Raw genomic sequence first — 18,797 nt, 5'->3', positions numbered from 1 at the left:
TCAGCACTGCCTCACGGTTGTGGAGAGAGGGAATTATTTCATGCCAATGTGTGAATGGCTATTACGCTTCCTTCTGCTAGTATCATCTTCTAGTATCTTCTAGTAGCATCTAGTATCTTCTAGTTTCACCTCAAAGACATAATTTGAGGTTATAAACTGTGTCCGTGGCTACTTGGTACTGGTTGCTGTGGGGCAGGATTATCCAAAAGTTGGGACACAAGCTGCCTTTGGGATGGAGTATCAAATACCATAGATTCACACCACGAGAAAGTTATTCCCTTAACAATCCTCTCACGGTCCTTCTGGTTGTATCAACCAGGACATCTCAGTTTAGTGGTAGGATGTCTTTAACACCTTTTAAACTCGTTTACCTCCAGTTTTACCAAAGATTGGGGAGGGCTCAGGCAAAGCTGTGTAGCTAGTAGCTACAATAGTAGCTAGCTAGAGATTAATGATGTTGATTTGTTTGCCCTGCTTTTTTTAATGGCTGTGGTTGATTTAGGATAAATGGACATTGTTTTTCACTTATGATAGGGGTTGAGTGTCTACTTTAAAATAAGTGAAACATAAAATAATTTAACTGATTTTAAGAAAAAATATTAGGTAAATATCAATAAGTAGTCCTTGGATAAGACAAGGACTTGGATAAGGCAGAATCAAGAAGATTGTTCTAAGAGGCATAAACGGCATGCTCAAAGAATTAACTGGAAAGAGGTTAATGAAATGACTAGTTACAGACACTTGAGCAGGGTGAGGGGACCAAAGACTCTGGTGAACACTCAGAACTAGCAACTATGGGAAGCCATTAGCCTCTGAGGGCTGAGTGTGAGGGAAAGGAAGGGTTTCCCCAGAGCTACATGAGACCTGGGACTTAGGAGGTGGGAAAGAGTTGCCCCATTGGGAAGCAGGGAAATAGACACCCTGACCTCTCCCTGCTTCCACCTTCCAACATGCTGCTGGTGACCTATATCAGCCCAACCCAACCAGAAGCCAAGGTCAAGGGAGAGGCTGGGAGATGCAGTCCTCGGAGGTCAGCCTCCTAGGGCACAGAGCAGGGTGGAGACGGAAGGAATGGGGGCCGGCAAATGGAGAAAAGCCAGAACAGTGGTGCTGAAGTGACTGAATTTGGGACATTCTGCTGTGCTGTCTAGGGAAGGGGCAAATGGTGATGGGGGGAAAGGGAACTGACTTTTGAGATCCTACCCTGTATTCTCCACCAGTCAAATATCCTTGACCTGCTTTATTTCATTATTTATATCATGAGTGGACAGATAAGATGAACAAAATTCACCTCTGAAACTCTTACCTTGCAAGAGAACAGAGCCAAGTGATAAGTTATTAGCAGATGAACGTTTAGTTGAAAGCCACTGCAGGAGGGCAGCCTAGCTCACCCACTTGCTTTGTAAAGCAGAGCGCAGCAATTGAGAAGAATAGCTTAGGGACCCACCTTGCTGGGGTTCAAGCCCCAGCTCCATCATATGTCAGCCGTCTGTTATTGAGCGAGTTATTTAAGCTTTCTGTGTCTCATTTTATTCCTCTGCAAAGTGGGAACGTGACAGTTCCTACTTCTTAGGGATGCTCTAAGGATTAAGTCGGTTAATACAGATAAAGTTCTCTGAACATCGGGCACATAGTAAGTGTTCAATAAGTCTTTTGTAGCAACGTTGTTGTAATTGTTTTGGTTTCATTTTGCAGATGATAATGATACCCCTTCTTTCTTTGGGGCATAAGTAATAGCACTAATGCTGAGGCATAAAATAATTGAATAAGAAAGGATCTTTCCTCCCCAGTATTTCTTAACTGCAGTAAAACCTTAATAGGTCAGAAGGCGTGATACACCAGTAACTGAGACCTTGGGTAATCAAGGAGATCAGAACTCCCTTTTTATTCTAATATCTGTCGAAATATTGGGTTGGCCAAGAAGTTCGTTCGGTTAGTGGATCTGTTTTCCATAAAGTTCTTCGTGAAAATGAAAAATGTGGTTTTTATTGGTACTTAAAGCCGAACAAACGTTTTGGCCACCCCAATATTTTCTAAGATGGGCCAGTCCACTTAGATCACCTAGTGAACACAGTAGTGAATACAGCTGAACCTTCTCCTGGAGACCGGAAGCCTGAGGGAGCTGAGACCCATGGTTCAGAAGATGTGGACTTATCCTTCTAGCCTGCGGATCAAGAATGGGTATTAGGGGCTTCCCTGGTAGCGCAGTGGTTGAGAGTCCGCCTGCCGGTGCAGGGGACACGGGTTCGTGCCCGGTCCGGGAGGATCCCACATGCCGCAGAACGGCTGGGCCCGTGAGCCATGGCCGCTGGGCCTGCGGGTCCGGAGCCTGTGCTCCGCAACGGGAGAGGCCACAGCAGTGAGAGGCCCGCGTACCGAAAAAAAAAAACAACAAAGAATGGGTATTAGGTTGAACATCCCAGGCACTAATTTTAGAGCATTTGTCCTTAATCTACACTACAAAGTGCTATTTTATTATCATTTGTTTCTTTCTGATAAGATGAAGAAAATGCCCTGGAAGGCTAAGGTTCTCCTAGCCCAAGGATGCTTTAAGTGGAAAAAATCCTGCCTTTAATTTGTGTGTGTGTGTGTATGTGTGTCTGTGTTGTGGAGAGAGGGTGCCCAGGATGAGGCATGGCTCTGACCCTTGAAGAGATTATGATTATAATGAGGAGAGTGAGGCAAGATCCAGCTCAGACTCTTCTGACTGCCTTACGCCTGGTGGGCCTGGGGTGCAGAGGGAGTCCCTGCAAAGGCACTTTCCCTTTCTGCCGGAGATAGAGAGTAAGTTGGACAGACCAGAGATCACCTGGGTAAGGGACTCATTTCTGAGCTGGATTTGGAGGGAAAAGTAGGTTGTTGAGAACTGGAGACGGGTGAGAGGAGTCATTTATGATTGAGAGAATTCTGCAAGTAAAAAAGACTTAAAGTGAGGACATTACCGAATAGGATTCAAACGCAGCAAACATCTAGCTTAGCAGCCATGTGCTTTGCACATTGTAAGCAGGCTCTTGATGTGTTTGTTTTATTGAATAGAATATGGCCACCATTGTGAGAAATAGATCAGGAAATATGATTTGGGTCAAATTATGAAGAGTTTTGGATGCCAAGCCAAAGAATGAGTATGCAAGATTATGAGTTGATTTTTTGACTTTCAATCTTGAAGTAAAATGGTAGAGAGCCTTTTCAGCATCCCAGGTCTTAAAATTAAGAGATGGATGTTACAGAGTTCACAGTCAGACACGTAAGATGGTTAACCGCACAGTGTGGTGAAGGTCACAGCAGAGGGACTGTGGGAACAGAGGAGAAAGGCACCTAACTCATGGTGGGTCAGATAAAGAAGATGTGGCACATATATACAATGGAATATTACTCAGCCATAAAAAGGAATGAAACTGAGTTATTTGTAGTGAGGTGGATAGACCTAGAGACTGTCATACAGAGTGAAGTAAGTCAGAAAGAGAAAAGCAAATACCATATGCTAACACATATATATGGAATCTAAAAAAAAAAAGAAAATGGTCAGAAGAACCTAGGGGCAAGACGGGAATAAAGATGCAGACCTACTAGAGAATGGACTTAAGGATACGGGGAGGGGGAAGGGTAAGCTGGGACAGGGTGAGAGAGTGGCATGGACATATATACACTACCAAACGTAAAATAGATAGCTAGTGGGAAGCAGCCGCATAGCACAGGGAGATCAGCTCTGTGCTTTGTGACCACCTAGAGGGGTGGGATAGGGAGGGTGGGAGGGAGGGAGATGCAAGAGGGAAGAGATATGGGGACATATGTATATGTATAACTGATTCACTTTGTTATAAAGCAGAAACTGACACACCATTGTAAAGCAATTATACTTTAATAAAGATGTTAAAAAATTAAAAATAGAAAGCCTTCTGGAAGAGGGGGATTCCTGGGTGAGACACGGGGAAGGGCAATAGTTGATTCAGCAAAGGAAGGCAGAGAAAAGATACTCCGGGCAGAGAGAGCTGTGTGTGCAAAGATCCAGAGGTGAAAGAAGATGACTGTCGAGAAACAGCCAATGTGCTTCCTCCAAGGATGTACTAGTCAGTAGCAAGGCACAGCAAGACACTCAAGCTAGTGCAAATAAAAATATGGGGTTATCACAAGTATACTAAGGGCTCCTGGAGTCCAAAGACAATACAGCCAGGTTTCAGGGAACTTATTACCAGGGGCCAAACAGTCAATACTTTTCAGCCCTCCCCCATGGGCTACATAGTTTCTTATCTCCACTTTTTCTTGCCTTATCTATTTCTGTCTCTCTCTCTCTTCTTTGACTTCCAAGGTGGCCACCAGCCCATAACACTACTCAACCTGTCTGCACAACCCTAACTGTCAGCCTCTCAGCCTATAGTCGCAGGAGAGGACTCTGGTCACCTCAATTTAGCCAGAGTTCTTGGCACCAGACTATGCCATAGAACTGTCTAGAGATTTATTACCTTTGGGTCAGAACCTCTGTCCCAATAAGCTGTGGCTAGGAGGGAAGGGAATAAGGTCCTACAGTACATGTCAACTCATCTGGGGCTATGGGTCTTCATGCCCAAATCCCCAAAGGTTCTTGGATGCCACAGAAGTTGTAAGCTGTAGAGAAATCCAGGGATGAGTTGAACCAGCCCTTGAACTGACAACATGGTGCCTTGCAAAGCCCCTCCCCCTCCCCCCTCCTCTGCCGCCTCCCTGCCCCCATCCAATCTCAGTGTAATGACCTGAGAGCCACTTGCTTGATTGACATTCTTGTCAAGATCCACTCATTCTGGACCTAGACTGTTAATTTCATTTGGAACAGCAAAGAAATAAATAATTCAATTAGGCATTTTTCTGCTAAACCTATGGAGAGAACTAAGTGATAGGAATCTCTCCATCAAGTTGCCAGTTTTATCTTAAGCGCTCAGGGACAGAAAATGGTGGCAAATAACACTCTGTGATCGAGAGAAAGTATAAAGTGCAACCCTCCAGTCAAAATGTTAATTCTTAGAATTTTGTGTTTATCTTGATGGTTATGCTGCCTTCAATTTTATTAAAAGTTTAAGACTTTCTCTGATTAAAAATATACTAATATGCTAAGAAAAAATCCTCTCCCCCGCCATATTAAAATTTATTTCCCAGGAGAGAAAATAAATTTCCATGAAATGAAAGAAAGAACTAAGAGACGCTCGTTTTCTGAATAACCCTGTTTTCTTCTTGCAAAGAATGTGCTTTCAGGCAAATACATTTGTGTGCCTCTGGAGGTATGTGATGTCAGCTGCTGTAAGACAATAGTAATTAAAAAATTAAACAATTAAAAAAGGGAAAAGTTTGTCATCAATTTTAATGTTATGTTATGTGAATTAATATTTCTTCTTATAATGCAATATTCTGCAATTTATCATGCAGGCACAGTCCTTGCTTCCGCATTGTAGATAATTAGTTTACATTACTCTACAGAAATGAATTGTCGCTGGTGATCTCAAGCGCCCGCTAACAAATCACTTCTGTTGGGGGATTCATTGAGATTCTACACAGGCCTTAACTATTGCTATATAGGGCACTGTTCTTAAATGTTAAATATCCAGCTAATTAAACAAACAAACAACCCCCCCAAAACTAGATTCCTAGACCAAGAAGGCTGGAAACCTATTCCTGTGACAAATCAACACTCTGTCCTCTTGCTTCACAAAAAGGATTTGTGTTCTCAAGTATAATTTTCATGACCGATTTTCTCCCCTCCCCCACCCCCAATCCAGCCGCTAAACAAACCAGCCAGGACAGTGAAGAGAGACTTGGGACTTCTGCAGGCTGTTAATGAGACAAAATGACTCCGGAGTCTTTGTATACCTCCTCCTCTGAAACTTGGATCTCACCATGAGATACTCATGGAAAAGATAATTGACCTCAAGATCTAATTCTGAATTCCAGTATTTGTCATCATGTGTGCAAGAGCCATACTGTGGATCAGTTTCATCCCAGGAAGAAAACTGAGTTGTCTGATCGTGTCTGGTGAGCTCAGTACCGCAGAGCAGGTCTGTCTCACGACAGTCCTAAAGGGCAATATACATGGAGAATACAGCCTGAGCACACGGGGCACTGAGCAGGAACTAACAGGGATGCAAGCTCCAAGCATCCCTTCTCTGGGAGTTTTATGAGACTCTGAGTCACTGTCATCTAGAGATTCTCAGGAACATGGGAGTACTCCTGAAGACTTCAGAGACATAGCAGCCCTGCCTCCCAAGAGTTCCAAGCCGAAGATGCAGCTAGATTTGACCGGGGCAGCAAGCATTTATGGAGCTCCATGATTATGGATTCTCGGGTAGAATTATTAAGAAGTACAAGTCTGGCCTCTGCATTAGAGGGACTTATAGTCTAGTTGGGGGAGAATAGGACAAAAGGAAATGGAATATAAGGGCACAAATATTGATTATTGATTAGTTTAGCATTTCCCAAAGTTCAAGTGATTTTAGGTGTACATGGACACAGCATTAATGAGTTAATGAGAAAATTAACTCATTTCAATCTCTTCTCAATCTCTCCAGACCAACAAGAGAATCTCTAAGTTTGGTTGCTATTATGTCTTTAATACTTTGCTAACTCTTCCCAGCTTCCCTTTTAATAAGAAAAGAGCAGGTTTTAAGGTACAACCCTAGGCACAACCTTCATAACAGTATTCTTGTCTGTCTTTATTTACATTCCATTTATGCCAAGTGCCACTGGTTTTCAGTTTATAATTATGACACAAAATTTTCTTTTAAAATAAACTGCTTAAGTAAAAGTAGTGAATCTGTTTAAAGAAATGTATTCAGTAATTAGTAGCCTAGATGGTAAGTGGTTATAGCAAAAAAAAAAAATATATATGAAGGTGATATAGGTATGTCTGAAGTTTGGGAAACTCTGGATTACTGGAGTCAAGCATTAAACCCAGATGACCAACAGGGACAGGTCAGAGGAAGTGCACAGAAGGATGAGGTGAGAGGAAAAAGAGTTGAGGAATCCAGCCTGGGAGAGAAGAGAGGAAGCATGGACAGCATGACACTGTTTGACCTTGTGACTTGTGGCAGTGAGGGCAGAAATCCTGGGCTATAAGTCTAAAGATGCATGAGTGCCCCAATCGAGCCACTTTGCTGCCCTGACACCTATATATACACTCAGACACCTGCCCCCATCTCCGACAGGTAAAGACAAAATCCAATTTATTTACATCATCTTTTTAGCTAGAGCTCAGAGACAAGAGCACACTTCTTCCCCAAGCTCTAGTGGGAGACTTAACATGCATCTAACGAGCAATCACTGTGCACAGAAAAAGAGTGTGCTGATTGGCCAGCTTGAGTCACATGCCCACCGCCACAGCCAGGGAGGTGGGGCTACGTGATTGGCAGCCTCAGCAGGTGTATGTGAGTGCCCCTGAAGTTAGAGACGCTGAGTAGAAAGTAACAGGTAGCCACCACCAAGGGGTAAGATGTCAAGAGACTGGGCAGAGAGAAGGGCCAGAAAAATCTTTTCTTAGTGCTTACTCTTGGCTCAGATCACAGACTAGTTTGCTCTCCCCACCTCCCTCTAGGTACCCAGGGCCTTCACGTTCCCCTGCGTCCCTGGAAGTCTTCCCCTAGACTTGCCCTAGTAGCATTTTGAACTTAACCAAGCAGCCAGGAAGCACATGTTAGAGGTAACTGTGTCCTGACACCACATGGGGCTTTTCACGGAATGATCAGAAGTTGGCCTGCCATGTGATTCTCCCACCTCAGCCCCCAAATTATGAGGCTTATTGCTATATGTCTGAAATGGGGGACTGCTTTCCAAGAAGCATAAATCTTACCAAAAAGGTCTTCTGAACACCTTGATAGATTTAGGAGTGCTGACGATAGACCTCTTGGATCTGAGGGTGAGACCAGGAGTTGGTGAGAACTGAACTGCAGTTCCCTTGGGTGGGATAACAGCAGGGGAAGAGCACAGGAAATGGTTGGATGCTAGCTATGTGCAGTGACTTGGCCACTGAAAAACTCCCCGATGATTGGGAGTGAAGGAGTTACAAAAGTAGGGATGGCTGTTAGGAAGTCATTTGCACAGCTGTGATCTAGATCTCTAGCCATTCCTCCTCTTCTGTCACCTCAAAACTTTAACAAAGGTTTACTAGGTATAGAAAGGAGTGTGCGTGTGTGTGTGTGTGTGTGTGCGTGCACATGCGCATGTGTTTATAAATCTCGGAATTGCTTGTTGATATGACAAATATCTGCAAGCTTTATTGTACAAGGCTGTGAGCAGTAACCAGGTGTCTAAAAGCCACCATCTGGATGTCTAGAGCAGGGACAGTGGCCATTGCTCACCTAGAGCCTCACTCCTTATATTCTATATGTATAAAGCCTTCCAGAACAGTGGCCCCAGGAATCGCCCTGCTATCCTCATTCTTCAATGCCACCTTCTCCCTGCTGGAATTTCTCTACCACCTGCAACAATCCCTCCCCAACCCCAGGCTCCGAGTCTCACCAACACAACTGGTGTGCAGAGGCCTGGCAGGAAGCGTTGAGGAAGGGACAGAGGCCATCTCCAACTCCATGATGCTCCTCCCAGGCCCAGGGCTGCTGCCCACCCATCCCCCTCCATCTCTGTCCACTGCCACCCCTCTTCTCCCAGTAAAATGCCCAGGATACGAGACCCACTGGGTGGGTTTTCTGGAATGCAGACTGTCTGGTTTTATTGTTTGAAGATGGGCACCAAAAGTCCCTTCTTTAGCATCTCAGTGGGCCTTTGGGAGAAAACCTTTTATTGTTTGTTCCTGTCTTACCAGTTTTCCTGTTTGCTAGAAGCAAAATCCCTTTAAAACTCATGAAGGATGTGGATGTGGGCTTGCCATGAGGAGAGAAGGGTAGGAAAGAAGCTCTTTTCCCAGATGTCCCCCAAGCTCAATAACTCACCTCCCTGGACCCCCTTTCTAGAACACTCCCTATCTCACTTCCCTGGTTTAATCTTCTCCCTAGCACTTATCAAACATTTCATATATTTAACCTGTTGATCTTATTTGATTGCCCGCTGCCCTGACTAGAACATCTCCTCCATGAGAATGGAGATTTTAGTCCGTTTTGTTCACTTGTGTCCCTGTAGTCTCTCCCTCTAGGAGATCAATAAATATCTGTCATTGAAAGACTTGTGTTACCTGGGCTGAGGGACCAAAACCCCAGTTGGAGAATGTAGGTACTAACTCCAAGGTGGGAAGCTGACAGATGCACTTGGGTTCTTACAAAGGTCTGGAATGACCATAGATTTGGGCCAGGACAAAGGATCATCACTAGGGCTCGATTCCCTGCAGCTCATAACCCTTACCCCCTGGGACCCCATCCCTGCTGTTAACTCTGCCTTGTGGAAACCCCATTTTCCACCCTGGGTACTAGGAAAGTGGCTGGTTCTAGGTGACGCCTCACTTCCTTTGGCGGTAGAGAGTCTGGACTCGGGTTATACGGACTCATCCCATGGTTTAAGGGTGTTATGGGTTAAATCGGCATTTGAGGATTTGCTTGGGACACTCACCACTGGACTTTCTGTGGGAAGTGGGCCTGGCTTCCCTCAGCTCTCCGGCCACAGTACACGTGTGGGGTGGGATGTGGGAGCTGCCATGGCCAGGATGCACCCGTTGGAAAGTGTTTCTCCCAATCCCAGCTGCTTAAAGGCTAATCTTTTTGCCTCACATGGGTTAAGAGGGCAAAGTTGAATCCAAAAAGGGCTCAATTCAATCTCATTTCCTCCTCCCTTTGATCTCTTCATTTCCTATTTCACTTCCTCTGACAATTTCCTCCTTCCATTCCCAGAACAAACAACTCTCACTGTGGCACTTGGCCATTTTCAATCATTTTCCCAGACGCTGATTCTCTTTTGGCTGCCGTTTACCATGGCACTGTGGACGTTCTGCTAAATATCAGAGGCAGGGTTGGGGCACCTCACGTCATGCCCCGTGGCTCCTCATGCCCGAAACTTGGGTATAGCCAGAGATATGCGTCTATGACGTCTTGGATCCCCCAAAAAGGAAGTAGTACAATTATAACCAAGAAACTATTTCACAGTGAGCAGAGGTAACTTTCCACCCCTGGATCCCTCAAGAGGGGTAATGCCATGATTTCATCCATTTATGTTTTTCTTTCCTAACTGAGCTCATAGGTAAGAACCAAATATTCCATTCCAAAAAAAAAAAAAAAAAAAGCTCAGAATGTTCTAGAAACTTTTGTGTTTTTATGTTGATGTCTGAGTCTCAATGTGAAATGGTTCCCGAACTAATCATATTAGTAAAACTGGCAAGATTGAAAGAGCCATAAACACACACGCTCAGTATTTCAACATCCATTAAAACGTATACTGCAGCCTCCCAGAATATTTAATAGGCTTGTATGATGACTGAACGTGAATTCATTCATCTCAGTCAAGTCGAGTTATTAAGATACACATACTAAGTGATTTGTCCTGTATTTACCCTGTGCTGGGAAAATGGTATCTGATTTGGAAAACAAAAAACAAAACTCAGAGTTGTTCTTTGTTGAAAGAAATGGGAGTCAGGACCCTACCCCACCCCCAGTTTCCATGCCAGCTCTGTCACGAGCAAACTGCTTAGTCCCTGTGGAACTCAGTTGTCCATCTGAGAAATTAGGACGGTTACCTAAACGATCTCTAATGTTCCTTCTAGCCCTGACCTCTTTAGATGTGGTAGGTGGGATAGAGGAGTGGTTAAGAGTGTGGGCTTTGGCATTGGACCACTAGGGCTCAAACCCTGCCTCTACCACTCAGTTTCCCCATCTGAAAAATGGGGATAATAATAGAAGGCTAAAGGGAGGTAATCAATGCAAATTGTGGTACCTAGGGAGTGCTCAATAAATGTAGGTTAACTTTAGAAATTAATGTAACATCTACTGGGCAGTTTGAAAAATGGATTTCATTCTTGAAGTTAAGAATATCACACTTTAGATACATTGTTTAACTTAATCCTCACCACAATTTTGCAAGGTAGATGGAGTTAACTTTGATTTGCAGATAAGAAACTGAGACCCAGAGAGATTAACTAGCCCAGAGTGACACAACTATTAAGAGACAAAGCCAGGATTTAAACTCAGATCCTGACTGACTCCATTATGGGCTTCCCTCCCACCCAATCTATCCATCTACCACCTCTGGTTAATTTCCAGTGCACTTAGCATCCCTCAGGGATTCTCAGTACAGCTCTAAGTATTCAAGTCTGTGGCCATTGACTTCTCCACTCTGGGAAAACAGGAAAAGCTGGACCATGTTCTTTCTGGTCATGCTGGTTTCTCTGGAGTTTAGGACTAGGAAATCAAAGTCCTGTTCTCAACACCTGTTCTCTCTCCTCCCTCCCTGAAGCTTAGTTGGCCAAGAGCAGCTTTTGTTCATGATTATTTTTTGGTTTTAATTTGCCGAGATTCAGGCTCAATAACATCACATCTCCAGCATTAATGTGTATCCCGGCCAAGCTGAGCCGAGTGGGAAACCGGTGTCATGCCTGAGTCTAGATCAGAGTTTCCCAACTTTGGCACTGTTGACATTTGGGGCCAACAATTCTTCATTGTGTGGGCCGTCCTGAACATCCTGGAGAACGTTTAGCAGCATCCCTGGCCTCCACCTACCAGATGCCAGTAGCAACCCCTCCCACTCTCCAGAGTGACAATCAAAAATGTCTCCAGACGTTGCCACATATCCCCTCGGGAGCAAAATCCCCGTTGGTTGAGAACCACTGGGCTAGCTAAAGGGATGAAAGCTTAAGCTTAAGTATTCTTTTCATTCTGCCTTTGCCTCCTTCATTGCATGGCTTTTGGAGCTATTTAGGTTCTGGTAAGCAATTGTTTTATCTGGCAACATCCTAGCAGGCAAAACATTGGCCACCGTGAGATGCTTTTGGTCTGAAGGCAAATTTGCCTGGACGGAAATACATGTTTTTGTCTCCGTGGCTAGCAGGCATGCTTTCTTCGGGACACTTAAGGCGGCCATCTTCAAAATGGTCCCCCCAACTCTCAATGGGGCCAGTGCCCTCTGCTGGAACGTTTGTCAGCATTGCCTCAGAGGAGGTCGGGACGCATGGTTTGAAAATTTGGAAAACAGCAGAAGTACAAAAGAATAAATGAAACAACCTAACGAGTAGGAAACTTTTGCAGTAACTTCCTTTGTATTTAGTCATTGTTTCCACAAGCTTTCTAATTTCTCAGCAGAGCTTTTTTTTTTTTTTTGGTAGATTAACCAAAACTTTCTTTCCATCCTTTCATCTATACACCCATACAGTCTTTCACTGATAATTATAATAACCACATCAACAAAGATTTACTGAAGGGCTAACCATGTGTTCAGTCACTGCGTCCCCTATATGCTTCCCCCTTTGGTCTTCTTAATAGCTCTCTGGGACAGGGGGTATTATTACTATTATTATTCACACATGAGGAAACCAAGACTTGAAGAGGCCAAGTGACCTGACCAAGGTCACACAGCTCATAATGGTGGAGGAAGGCCTCAATTCCAGAGCCCACGTCTTTAACCCTATGCTATGCTGCTACATTCCTTTATTCATCTTTTCTTTTTCATTCAATCCCAAAGTTTCCTTTCTAAATGTGACTCATTATTGATCTAAGGAAGCAGTGTATGGATGTCTGGTGTCATTTTGAATTTGCTCCCATTTATTTAAAGCATATTTTTCACCTAATTATCCCTTTTAGCTTCTGAAACCACAGGAAGATAAGTTGCTTTTCTCCCAATGTGAACTCTAGACACAGAATTCTAATAGCGAACTAGATTCTTAAGCATTCAAGGGCTCATGAATCTCTCTAAAAATATTATATTCGAATAACATTCATATGCATCAGAATACATCAGAATATATCCAAGACCTTGTAATTTATGGCCTCGCTTATTACTTTAAAAGCCTGGGATTCTTGTAGAATATGGCTTAGTGGGTCAAACATTCCCTTTCCTCTCATTTATCAGGCTTTTGATCTCACGTCAGTCCTGAATGTTGGCTTGCCTGGCCAGGAACCATGTGCTAGGAGATCACACACACAACAGACCCCCTTTCCTTTTAAAAACTTGTGGGGTTGCTGGTGCTACAGAGCCCCGCCTGGGTAAGCAGAGGAGGTATTGAGTTCCCCCGGTCCTCACTGCCCCTTTGTCTATTATTATTTTATAGTTTTGTTCTGCATTCCTTTCATTCAACCTCCAGTCCATAGAAGCCTGTTTCTTTATTAGTTACATATGTCTGCACCCTTTTACCCCAGCAGGGAAAGACAAAATATTCTGGAGGGCTCGGAGGCCTGGGATGGACAGCTAATCCATCCCCACCTTGAACTAATCGGCGGGCTGATGTGCTATTGTACCGGGTCCTGTTCTGTGCAGTTGAGCAGTGGGGTTTCAATTTGTAGGAGCATAAACAGATACTAAAGTTGGAAGAACGGCTCAGTCATTTGTTAGCAGAGTTCAGATCAAATTATCACAGCGGTCCCCTGCTGACAGCCTGAACAATTACCTCCTTTTTTCTTGATCTTTAAATGTTTTCTGTTTCACTTAAGCCTCAGTAAATAGTTTACTTCTCATGGGCTTCATTTATTGACACAGAGAGGCTGATTTATTTAATTTTGTTTCTCTGCTGCCTTCCCAGAAAGGAGTCGTAATGCTTTGTTGAAATCTCCCCACACGCCCCCAGTGATAAGTTTATCATGGTAGGCTGAGGAAGCGGTTTAATGATGTGACTATAAATTATCTGGGTTTTTAATGAGAAGTTTAGATCCCCAAATTTGAAAGCCGATTTTTAAAGGCTTTAAACCAGAACCCGGCATCTGTTGCTCGAAGAGGTTGAAACCCAGAGTCAGAAACTGGTCTAAGGAGAGACTGCTGAGGCTCTGGGATCTGAATCCATAATTGGATTATTCAAAACCCAGGAATTTGATTATTCTTTTAAAGAAAATGGCGTACATTGTGTCCGTCACGTTTGTCCTATCTTGGCGTAGATTCATTGATGTTCTGCGTGAGTTCACCGGAATTAACTCCAACATTTGTTTTCACTCTTTTTCCCCTTCCCCCATTTTCAACCCTTGACTTTCACTCTTCCATAGTTACATTTGTCTGCTTCTTACAGTCCTACTGGGACGGATTTATCATCATTTGCTAACATATCTGTCTCAAAATCTCAGCTTTGATCAGCTTGTATTTTATAACTTACATCTGTTCTACATTTAACCTTTTGTAATGCTGTTTTTCAAAAATATTACCTGAGCTAACAAAAGAATTGTACCAGAGCAAGAGCTCCAGAGTGTCGATTTAAAAAAAAAAAAAAAGATCTCACCGAACATACCTGCCTACGTGACCATATTTTTATTACTCTTCCAAAGGTGACTTTTCATTAAATATATAAATCCATCATTTCCCCTCACTTCGTGGCAGGACTTCTGTTGACCCAAGGGCTTCGTGCTCCCTGTCTGCCCTTGTCCCATCATCTTGACCCTTCCTTTGCAAGGAATTCATGCCAGAGCACATGGCCGTGAAAAGGGTGCTTCTGCTGGGGTCCGTGGCTGGACCTGGAACCAGCTTTCCTGTCCTGTTGGCCCGGTCTGGAGGGGGACCAGGGGCCGTGCTGACCAGGGCAGGCTGTCAAGGCAGCTCCTGTGGATTTTCCTTTCTAGCAGGTTCTGCCTTCCAAGAGGTTTGAATTCAATTTCATTTGCTTATTTTATTTTAATAAAGTTAATTTATTTTTACCGCTGAATTCTGAAACGTTTGACAACCGCCGCTCTGAATTGAGGGTACGCGTTTCTGGGTATTTCTTTATACTTTAACTGCTTCTGTATGCTCTTCTACATAAGATTTTTCACATATTTCTGCTACATGCTCTCTTCATCCATGTTGATATGTGCAGCGCTAAGCAGTCATTTGCATTGTCGTAGAATGTTCCGTTTTATGATGAACATTTACATTATTTCAACTTTCTTGCTATGAAGAGCAGTCAATGCTTTATGAAAATTCTTCTGTATGTCTCCCAGGGTGCACGTGTGAGAGTTTCTCTAGGTTCTTCACTGAGAGGGAATGGCTGACTCACAGGATACGCGCTGCTCGATTTTAGTAAATATTGCCAAACTCTTTCCCGACACGGCTGTTTGATTTTACACTCTTGTCAGTGCTTAGTGTTGCCAGACATTTTTAATTTTTGCCAACTGATAGGACTGTAATGGTATCATGCAGCGGTTTTCATTTGCAGCTATTTGCTTACTAACAAAGTTGAAATGAAATGGCATAAAGTAATATTACTTATCACAGTGCCTGGCACATAGTAAATATTCTATTAATGAAACATTACTGTTGTGATTATTTTACTGAGCAATCATTTTATAGATGAGTGTCCAGGATCTGGAAACATACTAGCTCTAACAGGATAGATCCAGAGAAACACAAGCAGTGGAGATGATGGTGGTGGGCAGTAGCCTGTGATCCATAACTGACTTGCCGGTATCACTACCACGTGGAAAGACTGTGGTAGTGTGGTCGGAACTGCCATCTTGAACGATGCTCACCATCTTTTCTAACTGCTTTCACACCTGCTCTGAGTCAAGACTCGAAGTGGGAATGTGAAGGTCAAAGATCAGGCTCTCTTTTTTGGCTCATGGCTTGGGGAGAGGACAGGTGGCCCTTGCTTCACCCTGTGGTGGAGGAAATACCACCTGGACAGCAGGGGTCTCCATAGAATCAACTGACTCAGACCTTTGGGGGTCCCCTTCCCCACCTCCAGCCTGCCCCCTAAAAAGCAGCCCTGGAGGGCTTCCCAGGTGGCGCAGTGGTTGAGAGTCCGCCTGCTGATGCAGGGGACACGGGTTCGTGCCCCGGTCCGGGAAGATCCCACATGCCGCGGAGCGGCTGGGCCCGTGAGCCATGGCCACTGAGCCTGCGTGTCCGGAGCCTGTGCTCCACAACGGGCGAGGTCACAGCAGTGAGAGGCCCACGTACCGCAAAAAAAAAAAGCAGCAGCCCTGGAGACCATGGACTTCTTTACTGGCCTTGAAAGGCTAGAATTGAGTCCTCCTTCCTAACAGGAAGCTGGAAGAAGCCATATTTTGCGGGACATATATGTGTCATCTAGGTGACTGATGGGGATGATATTGATGATGAAGATTGTGATGAAAAAGAGGAGGCGAAAGAGGAAAGAAGCTAAGTTTTGTGTTTTTTTTGGTTACCATGCAGTTTGCTCCTTCTACATGCCAAGCGCCATATGGACATCTTACATATATTCTCTGTCCTATTTGGAGCTCATGATAACTCTGTTAAGGAGGCAGTGTTATCTCCATTTTACAGTCCCAGTAGGAGTCTAAGAAACATGAACAACCAGGCTCAGGACAGCCTGGTCTGGGGGGAAGAGGGAGTCAAGATATTCCTTTTTTTTTTTGCGGTACGCAGGCCTCTCACTGTTGTGGCCTCTCCCGTTGCGGAGCACAGGCTCCGGACGCGCAGGCTCAGCGGCCATGGCTCACGGGCCCAGCCACTCCGCAGCATGTGGGATCCTCCCAGACCGGGGCACAAACCCGCGTCCCCTGCATCGGCAGGGAAGCCCTCCGTTTTTACCTAAGGGTTTCTGTGCCCCAAACTCTCTCCCTTCTTTAAATTACTAGATTCATTTTCTTCTGCAGAGTCATCCATGCACTCTGTAAACTAGTCCTGTTTGGCCTTCAAACACCCAGGACCCCAGGACAAAAACAAGTTCACCACGAACTTGAAGCGCTATGTCTGAATTCCCCGTCTCCTTTAAGGACCAGTGTCTGGGGAGCGAGGTGGTGGCTTCAGCTCCATCCAGTAGCACCTTGGATAAGAAAGGCGGTTGCATACCTCTGCTACCATTCTGAGGCTGAGGTCTAACCACACACCTTTTTCTCTTTTGATTTCCTGAAGACATGGGAACGGCTAAGGTTACCAAACACACCTCTCTTGATGGGGGAGAGACTTCTTTCATTTTGGTTTGGTTTGGTTGTGCCGAATTCTGCCCTTTGAAAAATGCAGAAGCCCATTAGAGATTAAGACTACAAACAAGCTTAAACACATCTTAACAGCATTCCGAAAGTCCCAGGTGTAGGTGGGTCAAAGCCATATCTTGTTCTCCTACATATTTCAACAGATAGACAAACTTTTGATTGCGCTATCAGTTCGAAAAATGACTTTGAACTTTCCGCCAGTGCCGCCCACTTGGGCTTTCTTAACCCCACAGAGGGCCAGCAGCTGATAAGGGGCCTGAGTGGTCCCCGGCGGGTGGCGGGGGCCTTTCATCTCACCTCGGCTGTGTACACGAGCTGTTTGCTTAGCTTGGCGCTGCTATCCTGAGGACCTTTTAAAAATCCTCCCATTTATTAGGATCTAACAACCGATCTGTAAATAAACGAGGAGAAAATGTAGATTTCGGCAGTGGTAGGCGGGCAGTTCATTCTCAGGCAGGCTGATTTCTCCCTCTAGCTCTTTATTTCTCTCTCGTTTGCTCCCTAGATCCCCTCTTCCCTGCCCTCTCCTCCTCGACCCTCTCTTCCTTTCTCCTTTCCTTCCCTGCCTCCCTTCCTTTTCCTTCAGCTACTTGCAGATAACAAAGGAAAAATCGAATAGATGGGCTGTATTTTTGATGTAGGCTTTAAGTTCATGTATCAAGAAACAGTAAAAGCTTGGTGGCTAAGAGCCCAGACTCAGAGCCTGGACTTGACTTCTGGTAGAGTGGGTTCTCGATGTGTGACCTTAGGCAATTTACATAACTTCTTTGTGCCTCAGTTTTCTCATCAGTAAAGTGGGGACAATAACAGCACGTACCCCATGGGGTCATTGTGGGAACTAAAACTTAGAACAGGGCTTGGCACGTAGTACACACTAAGTCTTGGCCAGTTAGTTATTACTATATTATTATTATTAACGTGCAGAAAGCTTGGAGGTGGCATTCATGGCATCACCAGTGGTCTCTGAAAGAGTTGTCCTCCACTGAGAGACCTTGGACAAATAGCTCCATGACAAGGATGTGAGCCCCTCTGCCGACCGGATTTCCCACAGTTGTGCCTGTGCTCTCATCCCCTCCAGGAGAGATAAAGGAAGAGGCAGTGGATCTCCTGTCCTGTGCTCAAGAAGCTGACAGTGTCTCCTGACCACGCCTCTCCCTCCACACTTCCCTCCCCCAGCACTCGAGGGATGGAGGGCCTATCTGGTGGCAATATTTCAAATGTGGGGAGATGCTGTGATTAGGCTGGTCCATCAAACCCTGTTGAGAGCTTTGGGGTCTCATCACTGGGAGGGAATGTAATCATCTCCTGGCCATGCTGTGTCCCTCACAAGAGAATGCTGGAACCCACCCAGCTCTCCTGGACCACATGGGTGAGGCCGGCAGAAAACAGAACCCAGAGTCCTCCCCTCTCTGTTCCGAGTCCACCCTGAGGCCTCCAGATTCTCTGACAGCCCAGGGCAGTTTGGATGGATTCTGTGGTCTCCCCTCACCAGTCCATCACGTGATTAGAGGAAAGCCCTGAACCCGTTTCTCAGAGAGATGGAGCCAGTAGAGGTGGCTGACCCAAGATACTGGGGCAAAGAACAGAGAACATCTTCTGCAGACTCTTTGCAGCCCTTTCTGCAGCGCAAGAGCAGACCAACTGAATCTGAAAGAAGCGTCCCTCACGGGTTGTGTACAAACGGAAATTTTGAACATCATTTTTCTTCCTAAATGCTCAGGGGCAGTTGGCTTTTGAAAGGACCTATGGTAAACTGAGAATCTTTCAGGATATAATTTGCAGCTTAGATGACCAGAATCAAGAGGATTTCTTCAATGAGAGCTG

The sequence above is a fragment of the Grampus griseus genome (assembly GCF_964374135.1).
Source record: "Grampus griseus genome assembly, chromosome: 19".
NCBI classification, from domain to species: Eukaryota; Metazoa; Chordata; class Mammalia; order Artiodactyla; family Delphinidae; genus Grampus; species Grampus griseus.
The sequence above is the reverse complement of the archived record's forward strand: the minus strand, read 5'-3'. Positions refer to the sequence as shown.